We start from the raw sequence: 16593 nt of genomic DNA, 5'->3' as shown, positions 1-16593 counted from the left end.
GTGGAATCACATGGTTGTTTTGATTTGCATTTCTCTGATCACTAAGGACTTTGAGCATCTCTTTAAATGTTTCTCAGCCTTTTGAGATTCCTCTGTTGTGTATTCTCTGTTTAGTTCTATGTCCCATTTTTTTTTTTTTTTTTGATTGAGTTGTTTAGTGTTTTGGAGGTTAGCTTCTTGAATTCTTTATATATTTGAATATTAGCCATCTATCTGATGTGAGGTTAGTCGAGATTTGTTCCCAATCTGTAGGATGCTGATTTGTCCTATTGACTATGTCCTTTGCCTTTCAGATGGTTTTCAGTTTCATGAGGTACCATTTATCGATTCTTGATCTTAAAGCCTGAGCACTGGAGTTCTATTTAGGAAATTTCTCCCTGTGACAATGAGTTTGAGATTCTTTGAGTGATCTGGTTTTATGTTGTGGTCCTTGATTCACTTGGAGTTGAGCTTTGTGCAAGGTGACAAATCTGAATTATTTTCATTTTTCTGAATACTGACTGCCAGTTAGACCAGCGTTATTTATTAAAGGTGCTTTCTTTTTTTTCCATTGTATATTCTTAGCTTCTTTGTGAAAGGTCAAGTGTCCATAATATGTGGTTTCATTTCTAGGTATTCAACTCTATTTTATTTATCAACCTGTCTTTCTCTGTACCAATATCATGCAGTTTTATTTTATCACAATTGCTTTGTATTATAGCTTGAGGTCAGGAATGGTAATCCCCCCCCAGAAGTTCTTTTATTGTTATAGCGAATTATTTTCACTATTCTGGGTTTTTTGGTTTTTCATATCAAATTGAGAATTGTTCTTTCCATGTCTGTGAAGAACTGTGTTGGAATCTGTAGATTTAATACCATCCCCATCAAAGTTTCTAGTAAATTTTGTCAGGAAATAGTGGCTCTAAGGTGTCTGTGTTTTTTTAAGTCTCTCTTCATCCTTAAAGTTAAACTTTCTATTTTAAAATTTTTGACAATTTCAAACTTACATACAAGGCAGTGAGTTAATATTTACTACCACCCAACAAACTCAGATATTACCATCCCCATTCCAATTGACTATTTTCTGCTTCTAAATTAGTCTGTTTGTACATACCTGCCAGGTTCCCACTCTCTCTTTCTCTTCAACTCCCTGCCACTTTCTCTTATTATCTCTTCTCTCTTCTCTCCTCTCCTCTCCTCTCCTCTCCTCTCCTCTCCTCTCCTCTCCTCTCCTCTCCTCTCCTCCCCTCCCCTCCCCTCCCCTCCCCTCCCCCCTCCCCTCCCCTCCCCCTCCCCTCCCCTTCCCCCTTCCCTCCCCCCTTCCCTCCCCTCCCCCCTCCCCTCCCCTCCCCTCCCCTCCCCTCCCTTCCCCTCCACTACCCTTTTGTCCCCTCTGCCTCCTTCTCCTTCTTTTCCATTTGCCTTCTTTTCAGTCAAATAATTTTTGTATTTATTCACTTTACATTCCAATATCAGGTCCCCTTTCCTTTCGTAACACCTCAAACAGATCCTACCCCAGTCCCTTCCTACTCTTTTCCTTTGAGAAGGAGATTGCTCCCAGGTATCATACCCTTCCCACTTAAATCACTGCAAGACTAGTTGTACCATCTGCTTTTCTTTTCTTTTTGTTGCAAGACTTGAGCAGATAGCCATGGATTCTGTGTTTTCGTGATTACAGTAGACATGCCTTGTTTACAGCACAGCATTTTGGACCACATTCTCCAATTTCTAGCTCCCACAAACTTTCCAGATTATCTTTTCCAATGTTCTCTGAGCAGTGGAGGACATGACATAGATGTCTTATCTAAGGACCTACACTAAACTGTCTCATATTCTCAGTGTTTTGGAGCAGTTGTTTTGATTGTTACACATAGTCAACAGAAGGTTCTCTAACCAAATCTAGAAGTTTCAGTAATATACAAATATAATGACAAGTTTTGATTACTATAAAGTAAAAAATTTTTTATACCATAAAATCTATAAATTTATAAAAATCTATATATTTATACCATAAAATCTATAAATTGTGTTATTTTATATCCAGAAGGAGATAGATATGTGATAGATGATAGGTAGATGATAGAAAGATGATAAATTTTGAATAGATAGATAGACAGAAAGACTCTAGACAGATAGATGATAGATATAATAATAAAAGTGTGTGTGTGTGTGATGTATGTAAATATAAATAAAATGCAGTGTTCCAACATAAAAGAATGAGTCACATAGAATAACTTAAAGCTTGTTTTCAGGGGTAGAATGCTTTTGATATCCATTCTATCTTCCTCATACATTCTTCCCATCTCTTATTTCATAGTGCTTATACACAGTACTATTATAGTGTATTTAACAGTCACATTTCTGGAATTTTGTATGCACATTCCTCAGGAATTGATTTTCATTGCAATACTTTAAGATATCTGCCACTAGCTAACTGAGATTTATATACATGCTAAATTAACATGATAGCAATTAGCTTCTTGTGCCTGGATTGGATTTTTAATCTAATTTTCATCGCAGTAGTCTTAATTTTTGCATCAAATTTTAAAGTGTTGTATCAGTTTTTATTCAAACTTAGTCTGGTCACCGAAATGAATGGCAGTCTGTAATGGACAACCTTTATTTGTATAAGCTAATATGTCTACTGGTTGACCATTACTTCAGCTGTAGCTTGGTATCTTTATTCTGTGCGATATTTATTTTATTTCTTGAGTCTACTATTTTCATGAAAACATAAGAATTTCAAGCAAAAGAAAATATTTTCTCTTAAGAGTTGACTCAGACACCTTAATAACATCTTAAATATCTATCTTTGGCAATACACCATGTATCTAAAATAGAAATAGTTTCAGCTTGGCAAACTGATTGGCTTGTATTTCATTATCTGTGGTCTTTCTCCTCAGAAGGCCTACCTTGTTTGATAACACTCACACCAATTAAAGCACTCCTTTGTACTAAGGCATTGTTTCCAGAAGGCCCCTGTTAAAATGCAAATATGCCATCTGGCAAGCCTCTACCTCATTAGCTCACACCATCACAGCAGCACATATTATGCATCATATTAGATATGGAAGAGACACTGAGCTGATGAACTCTGACTAAGAGAAGAAGGTTGGAAAAATCCCAAGTAGAGATGTTTTGGGATGGCGCCTAAGGGCAATAGAGCAGAAAGATGATAGTAGTATGCTTGGTAGGGGACTGGAGATAACATTTCCAAGTTTGGCATTTTGTCCAAGCACTGGCTGTGATGTGTTCAAGGAAACACAGCCTGACAGAGCTGGAAGGAAAATTTAAAAACATGTAATCAAACACTTATACCTTTTGGTGAATAATCAGAGTTTGCAAATGGGTAAATAACTACTTTCTGAGTCCTCACCTAAAATCTCATCATTAGTTCTTGAAGCCCAGAAGCCTAGTACTTATCTAATACATTAGCACTTCACAATTATTCAAAAGCAATTTCATATGTACACTGGGTGCATTATACTTCCACCAAATACATTCACATCTTTTAAATTTTCTTTTGTGACTTTCAAGAACAGCACATAAAATGCATGCTGTCCCTGCCCCTGACACTGTGTCTTACAGTAAGGCCCTTTGCAGAAGAGTTTACTGAAAGAATTCAGAGGAATTACTTGCAAAAAAATCTGTTCCACAATATGAACTGTCTCTTTCTTTTTGAAGTCTGAGTGGTCAGGCTCTCCTTCCCCAGTGACTCTTTTCTTCTCTTGTTTGTTGTTAGGTGGGGGTCCAAAAATATTCCTAGTTTTTGTTTTTCTCCCTTATTCACCACCTGAGGCTCATCTTCTCTTGGAGCAAATATGACAGTTTTGGAAGGAACACTTTTATATGGGGGGAACACATTGCAAATCCATTTTCTATTTAAAGCCCCAGGCTCATTTTCCCATTCCGCTCTCATTTTATGCCCTTGGATTGCGATTCAATCTTTTACTTAATATTCTATTCGTTTTGCTTCACAATCTCTACCAAGTTGTGAAGTGATCAAGAACAGAACTTGTGTCTGCTCTATACCTTTGGACCTACAAAACTATGGCCAGGATGGGCATTTGCCTTTTTAATGATTATCTTATTTAAGGAATTTTGTGATAGGGACAAAATCTATCTTTTAATGAATAAACAAATAATTTTTTTCCAGGAATTATATAAGATACCTCTGAGATGTCAGCATGCTTCATTTTAACAAGAAAGGATCCTGGATTGTCTTCAACATCTAATTTCAAATATTCTATCCAGTAAAAACTAGACATCATTTCTGAAAGTATCAATAACATTCTATCTGAAAAAATTGGAGACTAAGAGAAATATGAATGGAAGTAAAAAAAAAATTCTTCTCCACTATAATTGTGTTATCCTGAAATTTTTTGTTAATGTCATATCATATTTCTCTACTGGACTGTCAATTCAGGGTTGCACTATTTCACATAAGGAGCTCAGAGATCCTGAGAACTATATTTCCCACAATTCATTTTCTCAGCAAATCCAAGTAAGAGATTTAAAAGTGAGAGGTGCTGGCAAGAGAGTTTAACATTAGAAGAACATGAGAGGCCATTATGCTTTGGAAAAATTTAAGAGGAACTCCAGAGTACACATGAGATTCAATATTGTTTTCCCAATAGGCACTGGAGAACTACCCACACAGCTGTGGTTGACTGAGATAATTGGTTACAAATTTTCAGAGATTATCGAGAACTGCAACAGCTACTTGAGGAAAAGTTAAACACAGACATGAACTCTTTCACACCTGGAACAAGTGGAGTACAATCTGTTTCATTCACTAATTTCTGAACAGAAGTTTTCTTGTATGTGTATATTTCTTTGTATTAGGTATTGTTTAAATTTCTATTTTGTATAATTAGTATTGTTACATGTACCTAACTATTAAATAGTGCAATAGTTGAATGGTGTTTTATTTAGTTATTAGATTATGGATCTCCATTGTTTCAAAAGAATACTCTATTTTTAAAAAAAATTGTTGACATTTAAAAAGATAAATATACATTTCCCCCTATATCTGATTAGTTCCTTAACAGATATTCATAAGAAATTTTTACTTAAACTAAGAAGAAAACAACATTTCCCAGCATTTAAATAGAAAACTAGGTTTTAGTAAGATGGGTTGTATATACTAAATTCTCATCATAAATATTTCATTGCTTACATTATTTTATATCATCATTAAGTTACATGATTATTCTTTGCATACTGTGCTCTACTACATAGTTTAGAAAACATACCTGGTCCTCTTCTCTTTAATCAGTGTATGTGTTTTATAGATGATGACAAAATTATATCAAACTAAGGAATGATTATACAACTAATATAATAGGTATTTGGTTAACAGCTTGTTGTCTTGCATGGCCACAATATACACCTTTCTCAAATGGAGAATTAAAAGCATATCTTGAATATTTCTGTTTCATAGTAAGTTGGATGACCTTCCAAGTATCCAAGTTCAAAAATAACTACTTGGTTTTTTGATCCTTTCAAAAGACTCATGGTTGGGATCTGTGGACAGTTGAGATCTTCTCAGGTATTAATTGTATGCAATCTTACTTTGGGTTATATCAACCTGGTGTGAGTTATGCATAGTTTTTATGTAAAGTGTTCATCCTCATAGTCCTTTGAGAATAAATATAAGAAATATCTGTGCAATAGTCTGCTGCCTTAAGGAAAAAAAATCTAGATTGTTGTCTTGTGGTTTTAACTTTTGGTCTAAGAATATAGCAATGTTCTAAAAGTAACCAAAGCCTAATTTGTTAAATAAAAAATAGAATCAACATGAATATGGTAAGTGCCATAAGCTAAAATGAGGAAAAATGAGACTTAAGCACTTATTTAAAAAGCACTAGAGAAAGATATTTTTTATTTTTATTATTTTTATTTCTTAGTTAAGTGCATGTGTTTGCTCCTGCAGTGTTTAGATCTGCCCAAGCACCTATGCTAAATAACTCAAAACCACCTATAGCTACCTGTAACTGCAAGGAATCCAAGGCTGAAATTTTTTAAATCAATTTTAAGAAGATGGCAAGTCAAAGAACAGGCAAGGCAAATGTGTTACTAGTCCCTCAACCGAGAGAGAACTGATCTTAATTCTTGCATGCAATTAAAATGATATAAAAGCAAAAAGGAGGAGGGGGATGGAATAGGAGGTTCTAGGGAGAGGAAATGGGGAAAGGGGATGACTTCTGAAATGTAAATAAATAAAATATCCAATTAAAGAGAAAGAAAAAGGTAGAAAACAAGATTTTAAAAAGAAGAAGATGGCAAGTAAAACTGAAGTTGGAACTTTTTTCTCTTTCCACTCATGCTTCAGAGTTGTGAGCCATAAGTCTCACATCGTAGGCTTACAGTTACAATTTATTGGACATATAGAATAAGGTTTCTTGAGCGTCAGATATTTCTTTGTCATAGAGTCCTGGGATATGTGGTAAGTATTTAGCTGCTTCTGGCTTCACTGTCCAGTGGCATTCCTCCTTTCCTACTAGCCAACCCAATTTTGACAATCAAGTCCACGGACATTTCCAAATACACTCTGCAGGACAAAAACAAGGAACCACTGCATTATTCGTATCTTACTGTTTGCTCTATTGCTGTTATAAACTATTTTATGTGCATATACATATGGGGATACAGTAATCTCTTTTGTACCTTTCATCTACATTCAATAATGATCAATGTTTAGCACTTATGAAACAAGATTTTATGAGGAATTTCATTTTCAGCATTTATTGTTTTTAGAAATCTATAGAGGAGTATTTGTTAAAATGCCAGATGATCTGTAGCACTACTTCAGCAATTTTGACAATGTAGTATTTGAAAGGAAAACTGGGGTGTGGCCTTTAACACAGTACCTGATGACTCTGACATCAGGAATCTAACACCACTTAGAAAACCAGTGATGCAAACCTGTATCAATAGAGATGGACTTCTGTCATTATATAAATAGCATGCAACAATAGCTGCGTGCTATTGTCATATTTACTTAGGACAACATTCACATATGGCCTGGAGATTAATGTTCAAGTCTCCAATTCAATTTGCTTTGTAGACGCAGACACAATCTGTTTTGCAATTAGGTAAGCACCCATCTGGCTGAATGAAAATTCGGAAGCCATAAAATAAAACAGGTAAAGATTTTTCTTTGTCAGCAAGACTACCAGAAATAATGACCAACTAATGAAAATACTACAGGTCTGAGCATTTTTGATTCTTTCAGCATGAATTGGAATGGATGGCCCCACTGAAACAATGCCTCATGCCAGATTATTAATGGGACTTCTCTTTCTTTCTGACTAAACTTGATTAGTTAGATAGTTTTTGAGCACAAACAAGGTCAACTATTTGAAGGCAAGCTCAATAAATCCATCCATTTACTGAGGATAGTGCTGAGATTTTAAAAATTAATTCCCATGTGATTGACACAGTTTTCTAATTTGCTTTCAGGTGCTTTGGGTTACGGGCTGAAGTGTGTTCAATGAGTCATTAAAAACAAAAACAAAAACTAAAACTAAAACAAAAAACAAAAGAATTGAGGAATTCCTGTCAGTTTATTTTCCTACCTGTCCTGTGTACATATCAATCTCAAGAACTGCTCATATTTTCCTTCTGATCCCACATGTCTAGAGTGTCCTTGTTATGAAGGCATAGAGGAAAGCTGATTACTTTTACTGAATAATCAAATGTCAAGGGTCCTAGTGTTCGCATTAGTTTTTAACCATGGGGCACACAACATTTGACCAGCCAGTCTGATTTGTATTAGTCATGATTGCACAAGTTCAATAAAATCTAGTCAGAGGATCACTTACTCTTAGAAATCACTTGCATACAGAGAAGAATATATTTATTAGTATAATAATCTAGGCCAGGCAGTGGTGGCGCACACCTTTAATCCCAGAGCAGGTGGATTTCTGAGTTTGAGGCCAGCCTGGTTTACAGAGTGAGTTCCAGGACAGCCTGGGCTATCCTGAGAAACCCTGTCTCAAAAAAAAAAAAAAAAACCATATCTTTATTTGAATATCATGAGATATGTGTTTTAAAGGAAAGCCAAGATAAGATGAAAAGAACAGTTCAACATTGCAGAAATAAAAGTAAACACATATCTTTCAGCTGAGTTATGTTAAGAATATCTTTAAGAACAATTCATTGTGTTTCCATTATAGAAATGTGTTACGGCCCGAGCTACCCCATGCTTGGGGGCCAAAATGTCTCTGACCGTTCTGTCAATGTTGGACCCGCACTGCCAAAAAGCCTTGGGGACTAACTTGTTAGCCCTCACTGCCCAGGCTGCTCTGGTCCACGGGTCCGGGTTCAGCAAGAGAGAGAGTGAGGACGGACAGAAGGAATGGAGACCAGACAGAGTGTGATTCAATCCTGTTTATTCTTCAGTCTCTCTTCCTAGTCCAAGTCCCAAGTCTTGAGTTCCTAGTTCCTAGCACCTAATCCCTAGTGCCTCCAAGTTCCAAGTTCCTTCTTCCAAGTGCTAAGTGCCTTATGTCTAATTTCAAGTTCTTCCTCCAAGTGCCAAGTGCCTAATACCTAATAATTCTTCTTCCTCAATGCCTAATTCCTACTCCAAGTTGTACTCCAAATTGTACTCTCTAACCTAATTCCTAGTTCCAAGTTGTACTGATAATAATTTCTTCTGTCTGCCTCTCACCTTTTATATATCTCACTTCTAAGCCACGCCTTTAAGTCATGCCCTTAGGCCTTGTCTCTAAATCTGATCTCAAAGTCAAGCCCTTAAGTCTAGGCTCTAAATCACAGCTTGAAGTCTCACACACCCAAGGGAAGATCCTGGGTATCTAAACCAAGATGTTATCAGAGTGTGCTCAGCTGTTGTAGGCTGATGTAATCAAGTCTCTTTTCAGGGTATATGGCGCTATATGGCTGCAAGGATGATAGCTGACTTCTGTCGGCTCCCCACAGAAATGCATTTGTTCAGAGAGCTATCAAAGGCAAATGGTTTGCACTATGCATCTTAAGTCATTTTCAATGTATGTACATATTAACCAGTGATCATTCTAATAAAAGTTATGAAAATAGCTCATTACATGAATTAAAGGCAGGCCAAATTAATATTCAGATTATAATTTTAATGACATAGTATGACAAACCTTGAGCATAAATGAATCATCTCATTTCAAGAAACTATAATATTTATCATATTTGTTTCCATTTAATTAATTCTTTCAAAACCACCTCTGGCTTAGATGTTAGCTCGGAATATCAAACAGAAACATTTTCATGGGATACCATACCATTTATAATGGATGCAATTTTGTAAGCTAATCATATGTGTGTGTGGGGTGTGTGTATTCACATATAAGAATAAATATAATATGAGTATATGAGTAAACATAATATGAGAAAATAAATAAACATACCTTATAAGCATATATTTTGATTTTCTCTGCTTCACTGAAACAGTAAAAAGCCTAAAGTCCTGCCTAAACTGGAAAAATAAGTAAATTTTAGTGTATTGCCTTGCTGTTTTGATACAGATAGACTCTCTAAACATAATTCACATTATTGTCTATAGACTTAACACTTACATCTTTTGAAACCTTTCTAGACTCTAGAATGAATAATAAAAGTATGAGAAAGGAGCTTTACCTGAATATAATCTGAGACAGGACCTAGCTTCGCCACAAATACACCATGGAAGACTGAGAAGTTCAAACATCAAATGAATTCTTTTTTTCACCCCCATCCCCACCTCACCAGATCTCCCTACTCCCAAATACCTCAAGTCTCTTGAGGGTTAGGTGTATCTTCACTGACTGAGTCCACACCCAGCAGTCCTCTGTGGTATATGTATTGGAAGCCTCATATTACCTGGTGTGTGATGCCTGGTAGGTGGCTCCATGTCTGAGATATCACGGTTGTCTACATTAGTTGAGACTACTGGTCTTTCTATAGGGTCACCCTCCTCCTCAGCTTCTTCTAGCTTTCCCTAATTCAACCAGAGTGTCACCAGCTTTTTTCCACTGGTTGGGTGTAAATATCTGCATCTGACTCTTTAACCTTCTTGGGTCTTTTAGAAGACCCAATCATGGGAGGCCTCTTTTTGTGAGCACACTATAGAATCAATAATAGTGTCAGGCCTTGTGGCCTTCCCTTAAGCTGGATCCCAATTTGGGTCTGTCCACTTGACCTCCTTTCTCTCAGGTTCTTCTCCATTTTTGACTCTGTAGTTCTTTCAGACAGGAACAATTCTGGGTCAGAGTTTTTGACTATGGGATGGCAACCCAATCCCTCCACTTGATGCCCTATCTTTGTACTGGAGGTGGGTTATAAAAGTTCTCTCTCCCCAGTGTAGGATATTTCATGTAAGGTCCCTCTCTTTGAGTTCTTTCATCTCTCAGGTCTCTGGTGCATTCTAGAAAGTACCTTTACCTCTTACCTCCCAAGGTTACCTGTTTCCATTCTTTTGCCTCAGTGCTTCAGTCCTGTTTCTCCCAGCCAATCATGTTCCCCTCTTCTCCTCCATGTTACCTTTCCCACCCAGGTCCCTCTCTCCCCAACTCCTGTGATTGCTTTTGTCTCCCTCCCAAGTGGAACTGAGGCATCCTTACTTGGGCCCTTCAAATGGTTGACCTTGAGTTATGTGGATTGTATCTTGGATATTCTGTACTTTTTGGCTAATATTCACTTATTAGTGAGTATATACCATGCATGTCCTTTTATATCCAAAATATATAAAGAACTCAAGAAGCTAACCACCAAAAAACCAAACAACCCAATCAAAAATGGGCTACAGAACTAAACAGAGAATTCGCAACAGAGGAATCTTGAATGTCTGAGAAGCAGTTAAAGAAATGTTCAAAGTCCTTAAAGATCAGGGAAATGCAAATCAAAACAACCCCTGAGAATCCACCTTGCAAAAATAAGGATGGCTAAGACAAAATCCTCGGGTGACAGCACATATTGGTAAGGATGTGGAGAAAGAGGAACACTCCTCTATTGCTGATGGGATTGCAAACTAGTACAATCACTCTGGAAATCAGTCTGGAGGTTCCTCAGAGAGTTGTAAATAAATCTACCAAAAGACCCAGCTATACCACTTTTGGGTACATACCCAAAAAGATGCTCCAACATGCTACAGGATCATATGTTCTACTATGTTCATAGTGGACTTATTTGTATAGCCTAAAGCTGGAAATAACCCAGATGTCCCACAACAAAGGAATAAATACAGAAAATGTGGTTCATTAACACAATTGAATACTACTCAGCTATTGAGAACGAGGATATGAGTTTTGCATGCAAATAGATGGAACTAGAACCATTCTTAAATGTGAATGGCTACTTCATTTTCTGAAATTGTGGGTTACATGGTCTAGTTCAAGCATTCTCTTGGCTCAGAACATTATTACTAGTTTTATATTCTAATCTTGTAACATAAACACTAGCTTTTGGACCTTCATATCTGGCTCATTGGGCTCCAAGCTCAACATTTCTTGTTCTATGTATCCCATATTTTATAACTGTTCTAAATGAAAATATCCTAATTCAATTAAACTATGTTATAGTCTCAGCTTTGCAAAGAAAATGTAGAATTTACATAATTGTCCTTAATGTTTTATTTGGTAATCCCATTTATAGTGGCAGTGTCTTTCATAAATATTACCTTACTAATTTCTCAAAATAACCCAGTAACAAAGACACCTTTTATATTCACTATAAAAATATATAGTGAGGGGTTGGAGAGATGGCTCAGTGGTTAAGAACACTGATTACTCTTTCAGAGGACCTGAGTTCAATTCTCAGCAACCACATGGTGATTCACAACCATCTGTATATATATATATATATATATATATATATATATATATATATATATATATAGTGAAAATTTACCCAATGATATTTTCTTCAGAATATACTCATATCTACTAAATTATCAGGAAGAAATTAATTTAAATGTACAGCATTTACATTAGTAATCTTTCAATGGCCTCGATTCCCTATTTATGCTCCTTCTTGCACTAGATAATATGGCCTATTTGATAGATTACCAATGTGATGTTAAGAAACTTGACATTTCTCAAGAAAGAAAGTATAGAGAAGGTAAGTTCTGCAATAGGACAATGAAGTGATTAATTTTAGAGCATTCTCTAACCAATAGCTATTATTTTAACTTCTTAGCATCAAAAATACTAACTATGAAATATACCATTGATTGAATTTATTAACATGTAGAAAATATTTTGTTTACTTAGAATTTCATACATGAGTTCTGTGCTGGATAGTTTTATGTCAACTTGGTTCAAGCTAGAGCCATTGGAGGGGAGGGATCTTCAACCAAGAAAAATGCCTCCATAACATCTACCTGTGGAGCATTTTGTTAATTAATGCATGCCCTTACCAATAGTTTTCTTCCCTCTCACATTTTTACTAACAACTTTTACCCTTTGGTTTCTTTATGAAAGCCCTTCTTACTGAGTGTGATGAACCCTGGAGGAACTTTAAAATTTCATTTTCCTCTCAGTAAATGATGATAGTTAATTTATTATATTAAATATTTACTTTAGCTTAAACCTAATCATAGGTTCCACTCCCTCCTCAGCTACAAGTCCTTCTCTCTTCCCCTCCCTTCTCCCATTCCCTATGTTTCTCCTCAGAGAAGGTGAAGCCTCCCAAGGATATCAATTCTTCCTGGCATATCAAGTTTCAGTAAGACAAAGCATAACTTCTATTCACCTTAGACAACTCTATTAAGGGAAAGTGTCCAAAGCAAGCAACAGAATGAGACCTATTCCAGTTGTTAGGGGTCACACATGAAGACCAGTCTGCATTTCTGTTATTTATCTATAGGGGGGCTAGGTCCATCCCATGCATGCTTTTTGGTTGATGATTCAGTCTCTATGAGACCCTATGGGCTCAGGCCAGTTGATTATGTAAGTTTTTTTGAGGTATCCTTGATCCCTCTGGCTTCTGCAATCCTTTCTCCCTCTCTTCCACAAGATTCTTAGAGCTCCACGTAATATTTCACTGTGATTCTCGGCATCTGTTTCCAACAACTGCTAGTTGAAGGCTCTCAGAGGACAGTTATACTAGGTTCCTGTCTGCCAGTATAGCATAATATCATGAATAGTGGCAGGGGTAGACTCTCTTTCCTGGCATGGATCTCAAGTTAGGCCAGTCATCAGTTGGCTATTCTCTCAATTTCTATTCCATTTTTATGCACATCTTGTAGGCAGGACAAATTGTGGGTTAAAGGTTTTGTGGGAGGGTTAGTGTCCCAATTCCTCCATTGAAAGTTAGGTGTGGTTACAGGAAATAGCCATTTCAGGATACATATGCCCTATTGCTTTGAACCTTAGCTAGAGACAACCTCCTGGGAGTTTCCCTTGCCTCACCCCACCATCACAGGTATCACTTTCAGAGTTTTCTCCCTCTGTCCTCCCCATATTTGATCCATCATATTCCTTTCCCTAACCTTACTCTCCTATAGAGTTTCTTTCATACATCCACTGGGAGAGAAAGGGTATCAGTGACTTTAACAGGCTATGGGCCACATAAAGTATATATAATAGCAATCTGCAAGATATGTTCACATAGTAGTACGATTGTTTCAAAAAAAACCCTAATCACTCTGGATGAATTTGCAGCCCATTCTGCAGCAGGAAATGCATGTCTGGTACTTTGAATCTAGTCAGAACCTCAAGGGTGAAGAATCTTAGATCATGGAGGCAAAGTTACCATTGTTGTTTAGCTAAATTGTCATGGAAACAAGCTGTCTTATAAATATTTAATTTTTAAGTACATGGGCATGTAGTATTCTCAATCATGACCAGAATAAGTTTTGATGTATTTAAGTGACTAGAGATAGAGGATGCTATGCAATGTTTGAGTCTAAGTGTTGGCTGACTGCCCAGCCTGGAACAGTACGTATATCCCACCATCTTTAAGGCTCAAGAAGCTTTGTAGAAAATTAAATGGAAAATTTGTAACAAGCAGAAGCTACATTTGTTGTGGAATCATGATTTTGTTAGTTCTGTCATACCCAAAACATAGAATTTCACACCTTTTAATCCTGTCTTCTCGTTATACATATAAAGTGCAAAATATGCAAATTATTTTAGAATAAATAGACTTATTAACAGTATCAAGCATTCTAACGTTTAAACTAGAGCAATTGCATTTAATTTCATTTATTTTTACCTGACATTTATAATTTCTTGATACCTACTCTATAGATTGCCTTAATTATTTTCATGTGCCTTAAAGTGTACATATTTATACTAAATTTAATTTCAGCTTCTAATTTCAGATGAAAGCTATAAAGTTTTTACATTAATCTTGTATCCTATGACTATATTAACTTAAGGCTTTTTTGTTGTATTTTCTTAGTTTTTATGCCATAACTCTCTTCCTTTTTTTCCTCTTCTGCTTATTGAATTATATATATATATATATATATTAGATTCTCTGAGGCTTTCTAATAGCTTGATCATGTAATTTATAAATTGATATTGTTGTATATCTTTCATTTCAATCATTTCATCTTTAATTGTTTAGTCTTAATATTATAGTTAAAGTCTGAATCTAGGTGAAAAGTAAAGTTACTTTACTGAATGTAATTACACTGAATGTAATTTATGGAGACAATTTCCAGTTTCTTCCCAGTGAGTTATATTAACCAAACCTTTTAAGAGACTGCATACTACCTACTTTGCTAAGGAGATACATCAGTCATGTATCTGAGAGAAGTTAACTATGAAGATTAAGTAACTTCCTGTAAAACCATTTTACAGCGTTACTGCATATGTGATCTTCGGGGTATTATGAAACTCATGCCATGCATGGTTCAATTTGTTTATTTGTTTAAGTTTTAGTGGACTGCTGCACGTGTTGAGTGGTTTCATCTGAAAACATTGAACAAAGTTGAATTCTTTTTTATTGATATTTTATTTATTTATATTTCAGATGTCATTCCCTTTCCCCCTTTCCCCTCCCTAGAACCCCCATCCCATCCCCCTCCTCCTTTTTGCTGTTATACCTTTTTAATTACATGCATTTATTAAGGTCAGTTCTAGGTTGAGGGTCCAGCAATACAATTTGGTCAAGCTTCACGAATGGCATATATAGCTTGAGCATGCTAGCCCATTTTGTCCTGGGAAAACTTTTTCCTGCCCATTGTGTTAAAGCCAAGTTAAATTCTAAATTGAAATAAATTATCATGATTTGTTAGCTTTATTACATTATACTGAGTTAGCTTTTCTCTTTTGTTCAAGATGTTTGTACCCTTAGTCATAAAGAGTATAGTGTTTTCTTTGTGTTTATTTGGTTATAATAATGTGACCACTTGGTATATGTTATGAAATACTTTTTTATCTACCATTGCTTAAAAGATACTACAAACATTTATAAATTTATCTTTAAATATTTAGAAAAAATTAAGAGATGCATTGTGACTGGACATATTGTACTTGTCTAAATTTTATCATTTGGTTTTTACATTGACACAAAGTTTTCTACGTCATTTGTTTGAATTTTGCATTTTTTGAAGCAATCTGTTTATTTTATCTAAATCATCAAGAATTGCACATAAGTTTGCTTATAGCATTATATTATGACCATTTTATAACTACATGAGCTGTAAATGAACACCATTTCTGATATTGTTGCTTTGGGTAACTTCTTCCCATTGTTAATCTAGCTATATATTGATAAGTTTTATGTATTTTAGTTTAAAAGTCATACTGTGTTTTCATTGTTTTATTATTTGTTGTATTGAATATTTCAGTACCACTGACTTTAATATTTATTACCAACAATTTTCTAAATGTAGCAAATGCATTTTCTCTCAATTTTTCCTAATTTGCAAAACTGAGGTGCTTACTGTTCCAATCTGAAGATTTAAGTTTACAACCTGAGGAATTCAGGATGACTCCGTGCTTAAAAATCTAGGCTTGGCATTTTCCAGTTCTATCCATTTGCCTGCAAATTTTATGAAGTCATAGTTTTTAATATCTAAGTAGTACTCTACTATACAAATGTACTACATTTTCTGTATCCATTTTTCGATGGAGGGACTTGTGGGATATTTTCGGCTTAGGGTTTTACAAATAAGGTTGTTATAAATATAATGGAGCATGTTTCGTTGTTATATGTTGGAGCATCTTCTGGGTATATGCCCAGGAGTGGTATAGCTTGGTACTCAGGTAGTACTATTTCAAGTGTTCTAAGGAACTGTCAGACTGATTTTCAGAGTAGTTGTAACAACTTACAATACAATCAGCAATGAAAGAGTGTTTCTCCTTTTCTACATCCTCATCAGTATCTGCTATCACCTAAGTTTTTTATCTTAGTCATTATGACTGGTGTGAAGTAGAATCTCAGGGTCATTTTGATTTGCATTTCCCTGATGACTAAGCATGCTGAACATTTCTTTAGGTGGTTCTTGGTTATTCAAGATTCCTCAATTGAAAATTATTTGTTTAGGTGTGTATCCCAATTTTTAGAATGATTATATGGTTTTCTAGAGTCTAACATTTTGAATTCTTTGTATATATTAGCCATTGATAAGATATGGGATTAATAGAAAATATCATCCTGAGTGAGGTACCCTAGTCATAAACGAACTCA

Source organism: Arvicanthis niloticus, chromosome 5 (genome assembly GCF_011762505.2).
Source record: "Arvicanthis niloticus isolate mArvNil1 chromosome 5, mArvNil1.pat.X, whole genome shotgun sequence".
Classification (NCBI taxonomy): Eukaryota; Metazoa; Chordata; class Mammalia; order Rodentia; family Muridae; genus Arvicanthis; species Arvicanthis niloticus.
Note: the sequence above shows the minus strand (reverse complement) of the source record.